Genomic DNA, 16,067 nt, shown 5'->3' with positions numbered 1-16,067 from the left:
TATTTTATTTTCTAAACAATATTTTAATACTTATTTGTGTGTGTGTGTGTCAGAGAGAGAGAGAGAGAGAAAGAGAGAATGAATGAGGGAGGGGCAGAAAGAGAAAGAGAGAATCCCAAGCAGGCTTATAGCTGCCAGCACAGAGCCCCGTGCAGAGCTTGAACTCGAGAACTGTGGTATCATGACCTGAGCCAAAACCACGAGTTAGACGCTCAACCAACTGAACTACCCAGGTGCCCCATGATTATTATTTTATATTCTGATTATAAATAATATATACTCATTGTAAAGAACTTGAATGATACCTCAGAAATATTTTAAAAAAAAGAAAAAATACATGAAACCCCACCATCTTGAGAGAAGCACCACTAATAGTAACCATCTTTTCATGTCGATACACAGACATATATAATATGTGTATATATGGGGGTAAATACAGATATATAGATACTTGGGATTACAAGATACGTGTAGTTTTATCATACACATTTTCTCTCTCCTTCTCACTGCTCCCCACCACCCTCTGTCCTCCAGATAACCATACTAAGAATATGTTGTGCTTGTAGATGCTGAGTCTTGAGGGACAAATAGGAGTTAAGGAACAAAGGAGGAGAGGTGATGGGCAGTCCGGAAAAAGAAAACCGCATGTACAAAGGCAAGGAAGCGAGAGCTCTTAGAGCAGTGCTCCCTGAAACTTCAATGTGCATATAAATTACATTGGTTGAAAGGCAGATTATGAATCAGCAGGTCAGGGATGGGGCTTGAGATCTGTTTTTTGTTTTTTGGGTTTTTTTTTTTTTTAGATCCTTTACTTCAGACAGGTTTTCAGGTGATGTCCACTGTGCGGGACACCTTTGAGAAATAAATTGCTATGCTATGCAGTATGGTATCTACCAGTCACATATGACTATTTAGATTAGTTAGGGGTGCCTGGGTGGCTCAGTTGGTTAAGCATCCAACTTCAGGTCAGGTCATGATCTCAAGGTTCGTGGGTTCCAGCCCCCCATTGGGCTCTATGCTGACAGCCTGAAGCCTGCTTCAGATTCTGTCTCTCTCTCTGCCCCTCCCCCACTAGCGCTCTGTCTCTTTCTGTCTCTCAAAAATAAATAAACGTTAAAGAAATTCAAACTGGTTAAAAGTAGGGGTGCCTGGGTGGTCTGTTAAACATCTGACTTGGCTCAGGTCATGATCTCACAGTTCGTGAGTTTGAGGCCCGCACTGAGCTCTCTGATAGCACTGCAGAGCCTGATTCAGATCTTCTTGCCCCCCCCACCCCTCCCTCATTCACATAGGTGCACGCTTTCTCTCTCTTAAAAATAAGTAAAAACATTTAAAAATAAATTAATTGAAAGTGAATAAAAATTTAACACCATTCCTTTGTTGTACTATTCACATTTCAAGTTTTCATAGCCACTCAGGTACAGAACGTTTCCGTTATCACAGACAGCTGTACGGAACAGTGCTGGACAGAGCATTCAGGGAACTACAAATAGTTCAGTACGGCTGGATCATAATAGGTGTGTGGGGAGGGGGGAGGTAGAAAGACAGGTCAATGATCTTGATCCTGGAGGCAGTGCAGAGCCATTTAAGGATTTCCAGTGGAAACGACAGCAGTGTGGAGGTTGTACTAGGGGAGGGAAGACTGGAGGCAGGGAGGCTGGGTGGAGGCTGCTGCCGTGGGCCAGAAAGTAGAGGACGTAAGCTAGAACTAAAGTTTAACAGGGAGTCGGTATGAGAGGGAAGACTCATGGGATGGTCTACAGAAAGAACTGACCGAATAAAAGGAGGTGAGGAAGCAGGGTGCTGAGAATTGGAGAGGAGGCAGAGAGAGGAAGTCATCTGAGCTGAATCCTGGACCGCTGGGCTAAGGAACTGTTATTCATCAAGAGGACATAAAAGTATGGGGCTGGAAGAAGAGAATGAACTCTGCTTGAGACCAGCCGATCTGTGGTGTCTCTGGGTCCTCAAGATGAGGATGTGCGCAGGGCTTGTGGGTATTTGGTAGCTGAAGCCAGGGAGAGTGGGCTTGGCTGAGGGATGGCCTCTGCATGGGGGGCGGTGGGGGGGGGGACGGCAGGCAGGCTGGGAGTCGGCATAGGGATCCTAGCTCTGCCACCGTTGTGCAGTCTCAGAAAATCACTCAGGCTTTCTTGGTCTCAGTTTATGATCTCTAAAGTGATGATAATGATATTTTTATGTAAGAGACTAAACACTATGACTGGTTCGTAAGTGCTCATTCAGTGATACTAATATTATTCTCGTTATCTCCCTTGCAGAATTGGCTTATGAATTAGAGATGGCGTGTGTAAAGTGTCTGACACTCCAGTAATGACTTTTATTACTGTCATTCCTGGGAGGTTGGTCAGCAAGAGCAAAGAACACAAAGGGAGGAGCTTTGGGAAAGAATGTCGCCAGAAAGGGCAGGACAAAAGAGGGAGAGGAAAGGTCACCGGCATAGAAAGAAAAGCAGGGAAGAGTGGAGACCCAGAAACCAGAGGGAAGGGGAATCAAGGAGGGAGTGGCTGGCTATGTCCCATGCCACAGAGAGGCTGGAGGAGATGCGGAGCAGAGGATTTGGTCACTGAGAGGTCACTGGTTACCTTGGAAAGCAGCGTCAGGGAAACTGGGAAGAGGAAAGTCAGACTCTATGGACCCGAGGGCTACAGAAGGCCGAGGCTGAACAAGGCTGAAGACCTGTGTTGGCCTGGTCTTTCCGAAGGCCTGTGAGGCAGGGGAGGAGACTGTGGCATCTCAGGACTGGGGGACATTCGAAGGAGGGAAGGTTTATTCAGGTTGGAAGAGATAGAGTATATATGCAGAGAGAAGCTAAGAGCCAGGCAGAAGAAGCGAGAGAAGAGAAAGGGAGGGGGAAAACCCCCCCAAATAATGGATAGCTTGTGAGGCTGTGGCAGGCTGACAGGAACGGAGCCTGGAGCTCAGGGACAGGGACTTGTGGGGAACTAGGGGAGATAGACCTGTTTATTGAAGGGAGTGTTTGGGGAAATATGAAGACAGTATGGGCCCATCAGGTCTCCTGTGCTTTTCCACCTGATCCCTGGTCTTCTGGGTCAAGCTAAATTCTCTCAGATTGGACAAATTTCTCTCAAACAATCACATCTGGTGATAAAGCCAATTGATTCCATTTTCTTTTTCTTTTTTTTAATATTTTTATTTATTTCTAGGAGAGACAGAGAGAGAGAGAGAGAGACAGCGTGAGCAGGGGAGGGTCAGAGAGAGAGGGAGACACAGACTCTGAAATTGGCTCCAGGCTCTGAGCTGGCAGTCAGCACAGAGCCCGACGCGGGGCTCGAACCCACGAACCGCGAGATCATGACCTAAGCGAAAGTTGGACGTTTAACCGACTAAGCCACCCAGGCGTCCCGATTCCATTTTCTTTAAACTGAATTAGAAGCATTTTTAATACCAAATACAGATTACCCTGAATTTATACAATGAGTTCATTTTAATCTGCCATCTCTATATTAATTTTAATTAAGAATTTTTTTAATAGTTGAGAAGACATTTTTCCTCTACACAAAATGAATGGTTTTGCCTTTTCCAATGAACTGCAGTTGTCCTTTGGGCCAGGGTTGTGCGAAGCCTTCAGACTGAGGTGGGTTTCTCCCTGAGTTCAAGTTAAACACTAGTTGTAATGATCTCATAACCTCTTTCAGTTTTTATCACCTGGTTCAGGAGGAAGACATAAGGTACAACTACTGCCACTAGGTCGCCACTGGATTCCTACATTGGTCTCTTTCCCGAGATTTTCTTCTCTGTCCTCAGATTCTTATCAGGCAACTTGTCCACATTCATTGGCATAATGGAAGGCAAGGTTAACATCTCTCAGCTACCCAAAAGGACTAGAACAAGAACAGATTCAAAACCAGAGACGTACTTAGAAGAATCTGAGACAAGAAAGGTAAAGGGACAGCAAACTGGTGTTCCCTCTGCCACTTTAACCCATTTTACATTCATCTTTTGAATAGCTACCAAGTAGGGGCTGGCTGCCAGGATTTATTAATAAAATGTACCCTATTTCTTCTCCTCCCCCAAAGCAACTTAAGGACTCTCACAGCACACCCTCCATCAGATCAGATCATTTCCAGCCCTAAAATCTGCCTGAACAGCTTTCCATTGTTCTTAGCATATAATATGCATTCTAGCCGGGGGTCAGGCTTGCTATGGCCCTGAGCCACCCACATCTCAGACCGCTCCGCTCCATCCTTAAATCCCATTTACACCCTGGGGTCCTTAAACGGGTAGGGTGCCTTTCGGTTCTACCGCAAGCTCTTCTTTGCGCCTGTAGACCCCCAACCACGTGGGAGATGGCCTATCTTGTTCAGCCGGTCAAATGTAGATGCCACGTTGTTTCCCTTCCCGCCCCACCTTACACACCTGTGGAAAGGCAGTGACGTAGAGTGTTTTGAGGGGCTAGACTTCCAGACTTTTTGGGTTGGAATCCCGGATCCACCACTTGCTAGCTCCTCCGTCACCTTGGAAAGTTACTCAATGCGTCAGTTTCTCCACTTAAAATGTGGGGCTGATAAAAGATATTTTGAGGACTAAATTTGATAACGGATGATGAACTCTTAGGCCTGTAATACAAGTTCTCATTGTAGCATATACTCCGATTTTATTCCCCTTGCTTGTCAAGTTTGAGTCTGTCACTAGGGAAGGTTTATGGCGCTCCCGGACCCCTTGCCCTTGCCGACTGAAGTCTGCTGGTTGAACGCGGTTAATGAATGAAGGAACAGTGGGCGTTTCAGGTTTAGGAGGGGCCGTTGGGTGAGCCTGGTCAGAGACAAGCTCCGGCTTCTCTTTAAGCTGCCAGGTTAGCAGGAGAGACTCTAAACGCATACTGGACTGGGGCGGTTGTAGGAAAGGGCACCTCTGGGTCGTGGAGCAGCCCTAGAGTCACCACGAACCCTCCAGAGGGGCCCTGAGGAAGACGGCGCCGGCGAGCACCAGGTCCTCTAGGGCCAAGGGGAGGCGCTCAGATTCCAGAGCTTCCGAGAAGTGCTGCGCGCAGGCCTAGCGCGTCCTCCCACCGCGGAAGGGCNGGAGCCCAGCCCGGGGCCTGCGGAGTCCTTCTCCGACGTGTGCGGGGCAGCAGCGGCCTGATTCCCACGCGCAGGTACTTCCCGGTCCTGGAGGGCAATGCGGGGAGCTCGGCCCGGAGCACGTGGCCGATGGCGACCGGGTCCTCACGTGTTTGGTTCTCAGGCCCCCAGTTGGCTGCCCCTTCGCACTGAGGGAATGTACGTTCCCGAGCGCCCCACCCCATGCAGAACGGCTGCTTGGTTGAGTTCTCGGATTTGGCCCAGAACCGCTGAGATCCAGGGGGTATAGACGGGCGAGGAGAGCAGGGGTCGTACAGAAGCCTGTAAAAAAAAAACCCAGGCCGCCCTTTCCTGTGCCCTTTTAAGGCTGACGCGGTGCCTTAAGAGGCTAACACAGAAGGGTAAAGGAAGTCTCCATAAAACCCAGGGAAGAGACTAAAACTCCTCTCTGGATCCTGTCTGGAGTCACAGCTGAACCAGAGGACAGTTTTCTTTAAGTTTGAGCACGCTTGTGATATTTTCATAGAGTTAATATAGCACAGTGGTAAATTTAAACTTAACCTTGTTTTGATGATACCTTCAGAGGTGGGTTTTTTTTTTTATAATTATTTATTTTGAGAGAGACCGAGAGAATCCCAAGCAGGCTCCCTGCCGCCAGCACAAAGCCAGAAGTGGGGCTCACTTCCACAGCGTGAGATCATGCTGAGCCCAGATCTAGAGTCCCATGCTTAACCATCTCAGCCACCCAAGTGCCTCAGAAGCAGCTTATTTTTAAAGGTGGGGAAACCCAGGCGATAGGACAGTGTATACAGGGCTTTTTTCTAGACATCCTTTGAGACAAACTGAAAAGAATGTACCTCAATTTTGCTTTCTGTTGAAAGGCATATTTAAAAATGTTTTCTTTTTTATAGGTGGAAAACTACAGGTATGAGCCACAGATGCTGGAGTACTCTGATGCTGGTATTTTAACTGACTTACACCAACTCTGCAGTTTATAACATACACATGCCTCTAATGAGGTCACATATTTAACCACGTGTCCAGTGCTGGCAGCGACAGGGCAGCACAGCAGGTGTTCGATTTCTCATCTTGTCGGTTAGTTCTTACAACTTTGTGAAGTTGACGCCGGCCTCTCGTTTTACAGTCAAGCAACTGCAGGTCAGGTACCGACTCAGGGTCCTGTCACGTGTGGAGCCCTGAACGTGAATCCTCCTGTAACTTCCTGGCTCTGTGACCTCTTAGAAAGTTAACTTCCCTCTCTGGGCATTTAATGTTGTAGCGTCACAGTAGAAATGCTGAAACAGACGAGGCCAGTCTGGTCAGGGGAGACCACGGTTAGAGCTGTGAAGAACATAAGGTCTTCATAGCATTTAATCCCGGTGAACCCACGATTTGGCACAAAGCGAGTATCTGTCAGCACGTTAGGTGGTTCTGATGAATGAGCATAACAGCTGTGAACAGGGATTTGAAGGGCACAGTGGTGCTAGATGGTTAGAACATGAAAGTATGACAGGTGATGGGGGAGTTTGGGGGAAGAAATGAGACAGGGTAGCGAGAGCAACAGAGCCTAGGACCGCTAGTTCTTGCTGATCAGCTCTGATTGTCTGCAGGTACCTCATTTTCCAGACGTTTTAAATAAAGATAACTAATACTCACCTTGGAGTCACTCTTATTTATTTACTTATTTTTTGAGAGATTCTCCAGCAGTTTCCATGCTTCGTTTGGAGCCCTTGTGGGGCCTGATCCCACAGCCCTGGGCAGAAATCAAGAGTTGAAGCTCAGCCCACGGAGCCACCCAGGCACTCCCACCTTGGAGTCCCTCTTCATGCTTATTTCATAACACTGTTGCAGCCTTTCTATCTAAACTACATTTTTAAATATTCCCGATTTCATGGTAAAACCCAGCCTTGTGACTTACAGGTAATTTACTTAACTGTGTTAGACCATAATTGCTAGCCGGGAAAAAAGGGGGGGGGGGAGTGTTGGGGGAATAGGAAGTGTATTTGCACTGTGAATGGAGGACATTTATAAGCTCAGGGCTGGCTGGGGAGTGCTGATGACAGACCTGAGGGAGATGGGGGTGTGGGTGTGGGTGAAGAACATTTCAGGCAGAGTGGAAACCAGTGAAAGGTCCTGAGCAGAGCATGTAAAAGTTTGGGGGAACTCCAAGTGAAACTGCAGCGAAGTGACCTTAAGGGGAGGGTTTCATGACCACTTGCATGCAGCGACAGTGAGTATTTGAGACTATTCTAAAATGGCAACTTTCCGGCCTCTCCTGTCTTAGAATGCCTTAACGTTTACCTAGGAATGCTCCTTACCACCATACTCCCGTCCAGCTTTTCTGTGGCCATGAGTGTTCTGGCTCTGGAATTCTACAGCATCTTGCAATAGTCTTGTCATACTCAGAGGTACATTTTGTGGTTCCTTGTATACCCCTGCCCCACAGGCTGCTGGCTCTGGACTGTTACAGGTAAAGTCCATCTTGGTTCCCGCCATATTGGTTTCAGCTCATGTCGCAACTTCACAGCGTGTGAGATTGAGCCCCAGGTTGGGCTCTGAGCTGACAGTGCAGAGCCTGCTTCAGTTTCTGCTCCTCCCCCATGGTCACTCGCTCTCAAACACTAAAAAAATAAAATGCTGGCTTTGATTTTCATTCAGTAAATAATAGAGCACGTGTGTTAGGTCAAGTACTGCTCTAGGTGAGCGCATCGGAGCACAAATCGGACAAAACCCGAGCATATGGTTGCAGCCGATCCCTTGATAGCGCTCCGGTGTAAAGCCCTGCGACGCTTGCTTGCTGCCTGGTAGCAATGGGGAGGGTGCGGGGGGGTGGGGAAGGTCTCAGGAGAACAGAAGGCCCGTGGGAGGCAACGTCAAATGCTAGGCAGGGGAAGGGAAAGGAAAACCTGAGTCCCAGAGCTTTAAACAGGGCAGCACGTTCCGGCAGAGCACGGGATGCGCGAGACGTTAACCGCAACAGAGGCCCAGGGAGGAGGGCCCGGGGAACAGCTGCGCTAGCTCCTGTCTAAAGCTGGGGTCGAGCCGCAAGTGTTAAAGTCTGACTGAGGGCCCTGGCAGACAGCTCCCAGGGACAACCCGTTGGTGTCACAAATGACACCAGGACCACTAATGGTGGCTCCTTGCCCCTCAGAGTTACCTGGGCGAGTGAACGGCTGGAGACCCCGGGTCCGCATGGGTCCTCCTTGCTCTCCCCACTACCAAGCCTGAGCCAGCGCAGCCTCTTTACGCTCTGGTTTTCCAAATAATTTTTTTTTTTTTTTGGTAGGAAGGATTTTGATGCTAAAAAGCTTGAAGTCCACTAGACTAAACAATAGCAGCTGAAAAATAGAAGCAGTCTTAAGCCAGGCAGTGAAACGGTGCGGGAAAACAGGGAACTCAGTTTTTTTTTTAAGGTGCCACAGAGTATTTAGAACTACAGATACTAGAACTGCACTGTCCAGTGTGATGGCCATTAGTCACATGGAGCTATTTACATTTAAATCAAAACTGAAAAATTCAGCTCCTCAGTTGTGTTAGCCACATTTCAAATGCTCGGAAGTCACATGGGGCTAGAAGCTACTAGAAACAGGTGGAGAACACAGCCATTACTACAGAAAGTTTCATAGGCAGCACTGTACTAGAGGTTATAAGGTGTTCTACAGGGTACCGTGGGCTGAATAATGACTCTCAAAGATAATCAAGCCCTAACTGCAAACCTGTAAATGGTAGCTTCTTTGGAAAAGGTGATTTGCAGATGTGATTAGATTAGGAATCTTGAGATGGGAAGATTATCCTGGATAATCTCTGTGAGCCCTAAATCTAATCACAAATGCCTTTGTAAGAGGGAGGCAGAAGGAAATTCCATGCTCAGAGGAGGAGGCTGTGTGAAGACAAGTAGAGAAAGATTGGGGAATCTGGGTGGTTCAGTCAGTTGAGCGTCAGACTTCGGCTCAGGTCATGATCTCCCGCTTTGTGAGTTCAAGCCCCTTAAAGCCCCACATCAGGCTCTGTGCTGACAGCGCAGACCCTGGAATCTGCTTTGGATTCTGTGTCTCCCTCTCTCTCTGCCCCTCCCCTGCTCTCTCTCTCTCAAAAATAAATAAAAAAAAAAAAAGATTTGATTTTGGCCTTGATGATGTAGATACAACTTCAGGCTGGGCCGCCAGAAACTGGGAGACTCGAGGAACAGACCTACCCTGAGAGCATAGACTTGATTTGACCCAGTGAAACTGATTTCTGGGCTTTGGAACTGACAGAATAAGTTTCTGTTGTTGTAAGCCACCTAGTTTGTAGTAATTGGTTGCAGTAACGAGCCTCTGGTAACTAATACTTTAGATGGAAAGCTTCGGATCACAAATCTAGCTGGAGCTGTACCCTCACCACACTGCCTCCAGTGCTGTGTTTTTTTGTTTTTAGTGCCTTATGGGCCTGCAGGTCAGGGGGGTAGATCTTCTCTATCCATTAGTTGATTTTTTTTTTTTAAATTTCAGACGTATAGCAATGAAGTTAAACGTTATTTAGATTTAAATCATAAGCCACATGAGCATGTGGGTAAAATATGGAGGATTAGCAAGTGCCTCATAAGACAACACAGATGATCAACACTATTATTAAAAAATCAATTTATGGTTTATTGGGACATCAGTTATTTATGTACACTTTCAGTAAATTTCATTTACATAGTACAAAGCACCTCCAAAGATGAAGCTATAAAAAGTCAGTAATAAAAACAAATTAAGACAATATGAAAAACATCATTCTAATTATAATTTTTGCCTTGTGGGCCATACAGCTTTGACCAGCAGTGTCCCAGAGGGAATATACAGACCATTAAAATGAGACAATTTTTCTGTAACAGCCTCAATTAGTTTTGGCTCATGTTCCACAAAATTTGAATTTCTAGGAGTCTTTTAAAACAGCAACAAAAAACCTTAACAGCATAACTAATAAAACTTAGTCTTTTCAGAGTCACTGCCATAGGGCGTTCACTTAAGTCCTGTACATTGCAACTTCGGTGTGTCTAAGTTGCAATGATACCAATACTGAATGATGACAGTATCCTACTGGAGACTGGGAAGGAGAGTGGGGCAAAAACACAAGTTTCTGAATGAGCAATTCCTATCTGTTGTACTCAAAATTTCTTCTTACAGGAAGGAATGGCACATGATTCAACTAGCTCCTTAAACCAAAATGCGAATGTTAGTGGACAAAAATAACTAAAGTCGTTTTCTAGGTTTATCAAAATTTCTTTTTTTTTTAAATGTTTTTATTTATTTCTAGCAGAGAGAGAGACAGGGTGAGCAGGGGAGGATCAGAGAGAGAGAGGGAGTCACAGACTGAAACAGGCTCCAGGCTCCGAGCCGGCAGTCAGCACAGAGCCCGACGCGGGGCTCGAACCCACGAACCGCGAGATCATGACCCAAGCGAAAGTCGGATGCTCAACCGACTAAGCCACCCAGGCGCCCCCAAAATTTCTTTTATGTGAAATCATTTTTCACCTATTGCTTTGTATCTCATTCTGACATGGATTACCAATGCTTTTTTATTACCATTTCAGCAAAACTACCACTGGACTTGACCATAATGTATTTAACGTTATTGGTGGCCAACTGAATATTCAAGATCATGCCTTCCCTTTGATGAATGCTTACTAGACCCGAAGCTTAGACTATGACCACCACAACTCAATCAGTAGTACACGTGGAGACTGTGAGGTCAGAACTCAGCTCCTTGTTGTTGATGAAAAGACTGTGTATGTTGTTATTCACACGTTGCTAATTGCCATAATGCCTTTCAAAACTCAGAGCACGGTAACTCATTCTTCTGGTGAAAGATGTAAGGAACAAAATTGAACTCTATTTGTCTACCCTTCATACCAAATTCCAGACCCACACAGTTTATATGTAAGCATCCATTTAAAACTGAAATTTAGATTACATAAAGAATAGAAAGTTTTGTGGGCTTTTGATCAAAATCAGGTCCTGATTTGGGGGTGGGGGGGAGTGGAAGGGAAGAGTATATTTTTACTAAAGCTGCCCACTATTCCTTACAGCCTCTTCTGTTTAGTTCTTGCTGACATACTTGAATACCTCTTTCCAACATCCGACCTCAATCTCCTACTACAAGAAGTTTCATTTTTACAAGTGTGAATATTTTTTCCTAAAGATGGCCATTCTTTTCTTACTGCTGTTGAAATATTTCCATAAAGGGGTGCGTGGGTGGCTCAGTCAGTTAAGCATCCGACTTCAGTTCAGATCATGATCTCATGGTTTGTGAATTCAAGTCCTGCATCGGGCTCACTGCTGTCAATGCAGATCCTGCTTTGGATCCTCTGTCCCCCATTCTCTCTTTGCCCCTCCCCTGCTCACACACACTCTCTCTCAAAAATAAACATTAAAATAATAATAATAAAATGAAGTGTTTCTGTACAGAGTAACAATGATGTCTAGCTCCCTGTTGGAAGTTTGCTTAACTGCCCAGACTCTAGGTAACCTACTGACTATTCAAATGAGCTCACCCTGAAAAACCAAGGTAGAAATTTTGGTACTATGATAACAGTTTGCCAGATTCCTAATAAACCTCTAGGCTCAATGCTCTCTACTTTGTCACACTCAACTCTACAGGTTTGACTGCTCAAATCATGTACCTACAAAGCCAATGGAACACGTTTGGAAAAGCTCAGCTCACTTTAGACTCAGAAAGAAGTTATTCCAAGACCAGTGAAACTAAACTGTGCAATTGTGCCCTGAATGTATAGCCAAGTGTCAGGTTCATGTACAGCTCTGTTTTTGTCTGGCCTCTGCAGGATCTCGAACCACAACAGAATGAGATATGATCCTCCTAGAAGCTTTGCTCACATGCAAGTTTTCTGTCAGCACGAATCTGTTTCTTGGTCTAAATTTAACCTTTCGGCTATTTGAGCCCAGCCAGTTTCTGACCCTCTTCATGTTTTCATGTGTTCTGTGCATAACTGGACAGCCACTTTTCATGTCACCATGGATATCATCTCTGCCTTCTTTAAACCTTTTGTGCCAGTCAAAAACTCTTGCTCTTGACATTACTTCTTCACCATAAACTACTTTTAACATCTCAAGTGTCTCACTGGCAGATTTATTTGACTTTACACAAAACTTAATATGAATTCACACTTATATTAAATAACGGTCTAAATAACAGTCACTCACTTTGATGGTGGAAAAAAGAGTAATTCTATTCACATGTACTCACAACATGTTGCATCTGGGCATCTGGGCAACAGTCACTCCTCCTGTGATTCACAAGCCACACATGAAAAACAGTCAAAACAGAAGAGAGCAAACAATCTTTGGAGGAGTGGATGAAGGTTTCAGCCTCATATATACCATCTCAGCTTGAATGCCTTTTATTTTCCCATATATATACAAAAAGGGAGAAAATAAATCAGCATTTGCTTACTTGTCAAATGGCTAAGAAAATGATATTTGAAATACATGAATTTTATGTGCAGGGAGCATTTACCCTCCCCACCTCCCCCCAAAAAAACAACCCTAAGGTAAAATCCATCCTAATAACAGTATAGAAGATGCCATGTGTCTTGGCTGTATGTTTAGAAAGAGCTAGGGTGAAATTATGGGGCTTTTTAAAGTTTACTTATCTATTTTGAGGGAGACCATGAGCATGGAAGAGGTGCAGAGGGAGGGAGGGAGAGGAGGAGAGGGGGAGGTAGAGAGGGAAAGGAGGAGAGAGAGGGAGGAGGAGAGAGAGGGGGGCGGAGAATCTTAAGGAGGCTCCATGCTCAGCCCAGGGCCCAAAGTGGGCTTGATCTCATGACCATAACATCATGACCTGAGCCAAAACCAAGAGTCAGACACTTAACGGACTGAGGCACCCAGGCATCCTGAAATTATGGTTTTCTAATGATATTGATTGATAGGGAGGCCAAATGTAAGATACCAAAATAGTTTATTTCCAAATACATAACAAGAGAATCGATGCTGTTGTCTCCAGTCTGTATAATACAATATATGCAGTTGAGTGTTTAGGAATTCTATCATTTAAATACTGTTACCTATATTCATCCTGTGCATACTACCTAGTGTATTCAGAGTTTAAAACAAACACGCATACACTGAAGAACACCATCCTGTAAGCTTTGAACATGAATTTCTTCCATTTAGTTCTCAAATCAAAATTTGAAAAGGTTTTCACGAAGTATGTGTGTACAACGCAAATACTGGAACTAAAATTAAAACAAGAGTATCCAATGATTGGTGGCAAATTTAGATTGTATTTGATGAGTTTTCCTTTTTGTTTGTGTGGTGAAATAGACATACCATAAATCATTTTTAAGTGTATAATTCAGAGGTGTTCCTTACATTCCCAGTGTTGTGTAACCATCACATTTCCAGAACGTTTCCATCATTCCAAACAGAAATTCTCTACCTATTAAACAGTAACTCCCCATTCTCTCCTCTCCCTCGACCTCTATGCTACTTTTTTGTCTCTATGAATTTGACTATACTGAGTACCTTATATCAGTGAAATCATACAGTATTTGTCTGTGTATCTGGCTTATTTCACTTAGTATGTTTCCAAGGTTCTCCTACTTTGTAGCAGGTATTACTCTTTTTAAAGGTTGTTAAATATATACCACATTTTGTTTATCTATTCATCTCTACATTTATTTGGGTTGTTTCCACCCTTAGGCTATTGAAGCAATGTTACTATGATACACAGTAACTATGTATGCATGGTACTATGTTACATGGGTGTACCAGTAATTGAGTGTCTGCTCTCAATTTTCTGGGTTATATACTAAGAAGTAGAATTGCAGGATCATATGGTAACTGTGTTTAATTTTTCGAGAAATCATCAAACTGTTTTCCACAGCAGCTACACCATTTTTACACGCCCACCAGCAATGCACGGGGGATCCAGTTTCTCCATATCCTCGCCAACACTTATTTTCTACAAACTTTCACACCGGGAGGTGAAAATTCAGGTATCTACAGGGTTAAGTATTTGCTTCCCAATACTTTTTTGCCTCCCCCTCTTCCCAGGCTCCCTACTTTTTCGGCAGTGCCTTTCCTTCGGTGAAAACACAGACAGTTTTGTCGGTTTTGACACGCGCAAGAATTCAAAACATACTGACATGCTCCTTTGCTGGAGGAATCTGCGTTACCTTTTCAGGAGGTGAACAGGGCTAGTTTACGTTCATCAGAAACGAAGTTCAAAATGTGACTCCGCTTAAACTCTGTAAACTAGCAGAATAAGCACGTGTTAAAAACGGGCTGGGACACCTACGTGAGTGCCACGAACTAAAAAGTGTGTTAGCGATAGAACAAGTTCTATTCTTAGTCCAAACGTCCCTTTCAAGGTTGCAAACCCTTCAACACAGGTGGAGTGAGAGTCAGTACCAGGCAGGGCGCAATCAGGTGTCGCCTTCCTACCACGGGGTCCTTCTCCCAAGTGGCAGCAGAGCATCTCTGCCAGCCCATCGCGGCTCCTGCGGAGCGAGCCCCCAGTGCCCGGGCCGCGCCTCACCTGGGCCTCGGGCGCGGCACCTCCAGCGTCGGAGGAGACGGAGCTCCCAGCCTGCAACTCGTCAAGGTCCCTGGCCGTCCCCACTGCACCACAACAGCCCTCCACCCAGTCTGGACCCGGCACACGCCTCCAGGTGTCGGAGCAACGAGACCTCTTGGTAAAACACCGCCGCGAGACGATGTTCGGAACTCTCGCGAGACACAAGACCCGCGCCCGCAAGCGGCGAGAAGACTGGGAGGCGCGTTGTGGCAGTCAGCGGACGGGGGCGGTCCGGAGCGCGTTCAATTGGTTAAACATGGGAAAGCTCGCGTCCCATTGGCATCTTTTCTGGCCCCAACTCCAACCCCTCGGCCCGAATGCCCGCCCCCTTCAGTGGCTCCACCTCTGAGCTGAGTGGGTAGGGAGCGGAAGGGGAAACGCCCACAGTTGTGCTGGGCTCCTGGCGCTGGAGCTCAGTCCCCCGAATAGTCCTACGCCTTTACCTGTGGCACCATCGGAACGGGTCTTGCTCAGGTGCTGACATGTTCTGTGGTACTCCTGACCTCGGCCATTTACTCTGTGTTCCACTTATCCGGTCTTAGGCAGGGAGGTGATTTTACCTGTGCTTGAAAGAAGGCGAGGTTGCATGGACCAATTAAGATATTTCCCTGTCTTGGGGCGCCTGGGTGGCTTAGTCGGTTAAGCGTCCGACTTTCGCTTAGGTCATGATCTCGCGGTTCGTGGGTTCGAGCCCCGCGTCGGGCTCTGTGCTGACTGCCAGCTCAGAGCCTGGAGCCTGTTTCAGTCTGTGACTCCCTCTCTCTCTGACCCTCCCCTGCTCACGCTGTCTCTTTCTCTCTCTCCTAGAAATAAATAAATATATATATATATATAAAAGATATTTCCCTGTCTAATCGGAATAGAGCAAGGTATAAAGCATTGAGTTATTTTTTTTTTAATTTAGAACTAACTAAACCCATTAAGTGCTTTTCATTAAGTCATCAAAATAGCCCCCAATGAAGTAGATACTGTTACTGTCCTTGTCAGCCCTATTGCCCTACTTTAAATCACGCCTTCATAATTGCTTGCCTGGATTACGTGTACAAACACCCCCTTAGCTCCTCTCCTTGCTATCCTCTACAAAGCCAAGGATTAAATTCTCTAATGCAAGTCTAATCATGTCTCAAATCCTTCTCGAGTCTCTCAAATGTCAGTCCTTCTGTGGCCCTGTATTGCTCTCAGGTTCTGACAGAAGCTGCTTTGTATTGAAATATTACATACCTATAGTAAGTACACAAATCGTATATGCGCAGCCTGCTGAAATTTCACAAATGGATCATAAAAACAGAACATAACCAGCATCCCAAAAGTGTTTCTTTCTAATCACTAACCACTTCCTTCCTACCCCAGAGTTATCCACTATCCTTAGAATTTTAAGTAGTAAGTAGAGTAGTATCCTTGTGTTTGTAATTATATAAAGGGGACCATTATAGCACATAATCTTTG

At 45.5% G+C, this 16,067-nt stretch overlaps 1 long non-coding RNA gene and 1 other non-coding gene across 2 annotated transcripts; both read left to right on the top strand.

Annotated features, from left to right (window-relative positions):
* The first annotated feature begins 5,057 nt into the window (after nt 1-5,057).
* On the top strand, nt 5,058-6,715 carry LOC144226329 (uncharacterized). Its single transcript, XR_013333608.1, has 2 exons — nt 5,058-5,134; nt 5,972-6,715. It is a non-coding gene; the product is annotated as an uncharacterized LOC144226329 (long non-coding RNA).
* Nucleotides 5,414-5,533, top strand: LOC144226425 (small nucleolar RNA SNORA26). The gene has a single exon (XR_013333637.1). It is a non-coding gene; the product is annotated as a small nucleolar RNA SNORA26 (small nucleolar RNA).
* Nucleotides 6,716-16,067: the final 9,352 nt, after the last annotated feature.

The sequence above is a fragment of the Crocuta crocuta genome, unplaced genomic scaffold (assembly GCF_008692635.1).
Source record: "Crocuta crocuta isolate KB4526 unplaced genomic scaffold, BGI_CrCroc_1.0 scaffold282, whole genome shotgun sequence".
Classification (NCBI taxonomy): domain Eukaryota; kingdom Metazoa; phylum Chordata; class Mammalia; order Carnivora; family Hyaenidae; genus Crocuta; species Crocuta crocuta.
Note: the sequence above shows the minus strand (reverse complement) of the source record. Positions and strands in the feature narration are given on the sequence as shown.